Source organism: Mesoplodon bidens (genome assembly GCF_964165515.1).
Source record: "Mesoplodon bidens genome assembly, chromosome: 7".
Lineage (NCBI taxonomy): Eukaryota > Metazoa > Chordata > Mammalia > Artiodactyla > Ziphiidae > Mesoplodon > Mesoplodon bidens.
Window position 1 is genome coordinate 48,757,828 of NC_138164.1, and position 6,101 is coordinate 48,763,928.

Consider the following 6,101-nt stretch of genomic DNA (forward strand, 5'->3'; position numbering starts at 1 on the left):
TGGCTTCAAATTATCTATTACTTCCATTCTCTCCTCTCCCTGCCTGGTTAAGACCCTGAGCTCATTTTTCTAGTAGTCCTAATTGCTCTCTATCCTGCCCCTATCTCCCTGCCTTCAACTATCCTCCTTCTGATTGCTAAGTCATCCTAAGCACAGCTCTAATATATCACTCCTTCCTCAAAAGCATTCAATGGCTCCCTATTGCCTAGTGACTCCATCAGGCTTATCATTCAAACTCTCCTCAGTTTGGCTCCTGTCTTCCTTCCTGACTGAATCTCAGTCATTCCTCTTCACTCATCCTGAGCTGCAGCCAAGTGAAAAGAATTCTGATTTTCTTGCACATGCTGCATTTTTCTGCCTGTGTGTTTGCTCGCACAATTTTCTCTGCATGCAATGCCTACCCTGTCATCTCTGCATGTCCAGACCCTACCCATCCTTCAAGATCTAGGCCACATGCTGCTTCCTCCAGAATGACTTCTTTGATCCTCTGGTTGGAAAGCATATCCTCCTCCTTAGACTGTTCATTGTCCTGCCTCCTTCCTGTGGCCCATTCTAGCCTGGAGCAGTACCTCGGGTCATAATTAAGTGCATGGGCAATGTCAAATGTCTAGATGAGAATCCTAGCTGTGGGGTCTTGTGCATGCCACTTAAATTTTCTGTGCCTCAGTTTCTCTTCTGCAAAACTGGGCTAATAAGGGTATTTACCTCTCAGAGAATTCTAAGGAATTAAGGGGGGAAATAAATGCAATATTCTTGGCATGGTGCTGTTTACATGGTAAGAGTTCAACAAATATTCTTTTTTCCTAGTCACCTTTCTCCTCTGCAATAGTGCAAGCCTTATAAGGATTGCTTAAATGCATCAGTTCAACTCAGCATTTACTGAACGCCTACTAGAGTTATATTTTTTAAGATGTGGTGTCTGCCTTCAAGGAGCTCATGATCAAGGGCAGAAGAGAAAAGGGCAACTCACTGGCTTGAGGGCTCTGATAGAATTAAGCACAGGTGAGGCAGTGTGGTGAGGTAGCTAAGCTCTCAGTGCTAGAGCCAAGCTTGCTAGGCTCGAATCCCAGCTTGGTCACTTCCTAGCTGTGTGACCTCAAGCTCTGTGTTAACCTCTCTGTGCTTTGGTTTCCTTAACTGTAAAATGGGGATAATAAATGGTACCTACCTCAGAGAGTAGTTGTATGGATTCCATGGTGTAAGAACCGAATCATACCTAGAATGGGGCCTGGCATGTTGTAAGAGCTCAGTAAAGCCCAGTTATTATCTTGGAGCTCTTTGAGATCTAACTGATGCTTTGGCTTTGGGCAATTTCTTTCTCTGTCAGAGTGGTGAGCTTTTATGAGAATGAAGACATCATGGTTCAGAGAAGCCACTATTGGTGGGGGTGGGCGGTGGCATAAGGTTTTTGGTGGTGTACTTTGAAGCAGGTTTGGCCACCACCTCCCTACACAAGCCCCCTCCCCCTTTTAGAGCACACACACACTCCAGCCTGTGTCTTGGACATAGAGACCCCTTCCTTTTGCTGATGGTGGTTAGCACGTCATTGGCGTCTTTCACTTCATCTTTTAAGTATCCTAGTGCCAAGGAGTCTGTTTCTGCCCTCCTGTGCTTCTGTCCAGAAAGTTTCCATTCAAAGAATCCTAACCCCACCTCCATTATGCATGGACATTGAGATCTTATAAGACAGGGAAGGGGGGGGAACTTTATCAGGCAGTTTTAGCTGGCCTTAGCTCTGGTACCCACTTTTGTGGCTTTGGTCCTTGGTCCTTGTGAGAAACAGAAACTCCTCCACAGTCTACAGCTTCATTGTCCCAAATCCTCATCTCCTCATGCCCAAGGAGCTGTTACCTGACTTCTCCAGCCAGTTCCCTCATAGCTCCAGCACAGACCCACGTGACTCGCTGGAGCTCCTTGGTGGGCATTTGGGTTCTGCAGCTCCTGCCCTGGATGCTGAGTCCCTCTTTGGGCCTCTCTTGCTTTCATGAAGTGGGGCCAGCCCATCATTGCCACTGCAATTAGATTGTGCTGCCCAGATACTTCCCCAGCTGAGATGGAAAGGACTTCCACCCACTGGTGTCCCTATTCATTTTTTAGGCTTCCGAGTGGAGGACTTTTCCCTTCTCATCCATACTTTTTTGTCTCAAGGATCTTGGGCCTGAGTGATTGATTAGAAGACCCTTGAGGGATGCTATCCAAAGCAATCTACAGATTTAATGCAATCCCTATCAAATTACCCATGACATTTTTCACAGAACTAGAACAAATAATCCTAAAATTTATATGGAACCATAAAAGACCCAGAATTGCCAAAGCAATCCTGAGGAAAAAGAACAAAGCAGGAGGCATAACCCTCCCAGACTTTGGACAATATGACAAAGCTACAGTAATCAAAACAGCCTGATATTGGGACTTCCCTGGTGGTCCAGTGGTGAAGACTTTGCCTTCCAATGTAGGGGGTGTGGGTTCTATCCCTGGTCAGAGAACTGAGATTCCACATGCCTTGCAGCCATAAAACCAAAACATAAAACAGAAGCAATATTGTAACAAATTCAATAAAGACTTTAAAAATGGTCCACGTCAAAAAAATCTTAAAAATATACAACAGTCTGGTATGGCACAAAAATAGACATATGAATCAATGGAACAGAATAGACAGCCCAGAAATAAACTCACCTACCTATGGTCAATTAATCTTCGACAAAAAGGCAAGAATATACAATGGGGAAAAGACAGTCTCTTCAGCAAGTAGTGTTGGGAAAGTTGGACAGCTGCATGTAAATCAGTGAAGTTAAAACACACCCTCACACCATATACAAAAATGAATTTAAAATGTCTTAAAGACTTAAATATAAGACATGACACCATAAAACTCCTAGAAGAGAAGATAGGCAAAACATTCTCTTACATAAATCGTACCAGTGTTTTCTTAGGTCAGTCTACCAAAGCAATAGAAATAAAAGCAAAAATAAACAAATCGGACCTAATCAAATTTATAAGCTTTTGTGCAGCAAAGGAAACCTTAAGCAAAATGAAAAGTCAACCTATGGACTGGGAGGAAATGTTTGCAAATGATGCAACCAACAAGGGCTTAACTTCTAAAATATACAAACAGCTCATATAACTCAGTAACAAAAAACCAAACAACCCAATCAAAAAAAATGGGCAGAAGACCTAAATAGACATTTCTCCAAAGAATACATACAGATGGCCAATAGACACATGAAAAGATGCTCAACATTACTAATTATTAGAGAAATGCACATTAAAACTACAATGAGATACCACCTCACACTGGTCAGAATGGCCATCATTAAAAAGTCTACAAATAACAAATGCTGGAGAGGGTGTGAAGAAAAGGGAACCTTCCTACACTGCTGGTGGGACTGTAAATTGGTGCAGCCACTATGGAGAACAATATGGAGGTTCCTCAAAAAACTAAAAATAGAGTTGCCATATGATCCAGCAACCCCACTCCTGGGCATCTATCTGGACAAAACTATAATTCGAAAAGACACATGCAGCCTTATGTTCACAGCAGCACTAGTTACAATAGGCAAGACATGGAAACAACCTAAATGTCCATTGATAGATGAAGGGATAAAGAAGATATATATATATAATGGAATATTACTCAGCCACAAAAAATAATGAAATAATGCCATTTGCAGTGACATGGATGGACCTAGAGATTATCATACAAAGCAAAGTCAGGAAGAGAAAGACAAATACCATATGAAATCACTTACATGTGGAATCTAAAATATGATATGAATGAATTTATCTATAAAACAGAAACAGACTCACAGACATAGAGAACAGACTTGTGGTAGCCAGGGGGTGGGGGAAGGGAGGGATGGATTGGGAGTTTGGGACTAGCAGATGCAAACTATTATATATAGAACGGATAAACAACAAGGTCCTATTGTATAGCACAGGGAACTCTATTCAATATCCTGTAATAAACCGTAATGGAAAAGGAAAAAAAAGCTCATTTATTAATGCTGTGAAAGAACTAGATCATCAGAGCTTATTCCTAAATTTTTGGATCAAAGTAGAATATTAATAAGTAAATAGACAATTCAAAACAAAAACAAAAACAACAAAAAAGAAGACCCTTGAGGGAATACCCACCAGTGTCCCAGTTCAAAGTCCACAGACCCCTGGATTCTCTCTACATCATGGAGCAATGCCTGTCTACCTGGGTAGCCCTGGAAAGGCCAGGTGGATTTGGACTTCCTCTCACTGCCTAGGATCCCTGCCTTAACTGTTAGAAGCCCCCCAGTTCAGGGCAGCCCCATCTAGCCTGTCAACAGAGCAAACACCTAACTAACTGAGCAGGACTGCCCTCCCCTATGATTCAGTGTGTTGTCTGAGCACCTAGGAGAGAAACAGGCAACCCAGGTTCAAACCCCACCTCTGACCTCTCCCAAGCATGGGATTTTGGCCAAATCACTGAATCTTTCCAAGTCCCATTTTTACTAAATACAAAATAGAAATAATAATCTGTCTTATAAGAATTATAAATAATAATTCCCTGTCTTGTAAGATTCCTTGCAGGATTGTTGGGGGAGTTAGAGATGATGCATGTCAAATGAGTGGCCTGGTATCTAGCTGGTCGTGTCAGTGCTAATAGCATCTGCCATTTACTTTGTTGCTTACTGAGTGCCAGACACTGTAAAACGTCATTCACATGTTTGAGTAGGGGTGGTTTTCATAGGCCACACATTCTGCGAGTCAAATAAATATAACTTTCTGTGTATTTTTCTATAATCTTCATTTTTATTATTTTTATTTATTAATTACTTGTTTATAAAACTTTATTTCAAGCCCCCATTGTGTGTGATGGCAGACACCCAATTCTAGTCCTGGCAGGGGAATCAGTCACCTCAGTGTTTTCTAAGTTGCACTGGGCTTAAGCTCAGTAAATTCAGAATGTTTCCCTTTCTCTCCTTCCCCTTGGTGTGGTGTTTGCCTTCTGGTGTTGAGTAGTATCCTGGCATGAGTGTGGGTGGGGGAAAGGCTGAGGCTTCTGGCCGCAGGTCATTCTTTTTCCAATGATGGCAGCTGCCAAGATGTATCTCTTAGTCTTTGGTCACTGGCATCCTTGCCCCAGGCATGCAGGCACTGCGATGTCCCACCTTGTCCCTGGCTGCATGGTCTCTGTTGTTTTCTGCTGCGTCTTCTTTCTCTCCTAACACAATGCTATGGGGTACAGGAAATGCTGGCTGTTTTCCAGTGACATGCTGGGGCCACTGGAGACTCTTGAGTGCCCACAGCTTCTGCCTGAGTATCCTGACCACTCTTCCCCTTTTGCAACTGACACTCTGGGGCAGGGAGGATGGTGCAGCATGGAAGAGCCACTATGAGAGCCCTATTGCTTCCTCTCACACGCTCTCTCCCCTCCTCCTGACCTTGGAAGATTTTATGGGGATGGGTGGTGAGGCAGGAAAAACTGGTTCCAGTGGATCACAGATTTTCCTGAATATTTTCTGTCTTACTCCTGGACTGAGAGTTTTGAACTTAAAACCCCAGAACGTGATACCTGTTCTCTGGCTCTACCAAGACAGTTTTCCTAAAGTGGTAGGCGTTTCCGTCTGACTCAGTCTGGGGTGGGGTTTGAGATGGAAGCAAGGAATGCAAGGTGGCCGAGTTAGGGGACACTCACTCTCCTACACACAAAAAGTCTTATTTAATTTTTCACACAATCCTCTCCTCTAGCTAATATTATTAACCCCATTTTACAGTTGATGAGGTAAGGTTCAAAGCCAATTCATTCAGCCACCAGATACTTACAGAATGTCCACTAGGTGCCAGGCACTCTTCTGGCTTTTGGGGAATACAGCAATAAACTCTACAGACAAAATCCCTGCTCTCATGGGGCTTACCTCCAAGCGGGGTGGGGGAGGAGGGAAGAAAGAAGAAGGAAAAAGATCAACAGGTCAACCATATAGGTTATCCCATGATGATGAGTTCTAGGAAGAAACATAAATCCTGCAAGGGGGCTTGGGAATGTCAGGGAGGATGTGGCTTTGAACAGCATGCCTTACTGAGATAATAAGGCAGGTGAAGAACCCCATATTGGAGGGAAGTGAATCCCA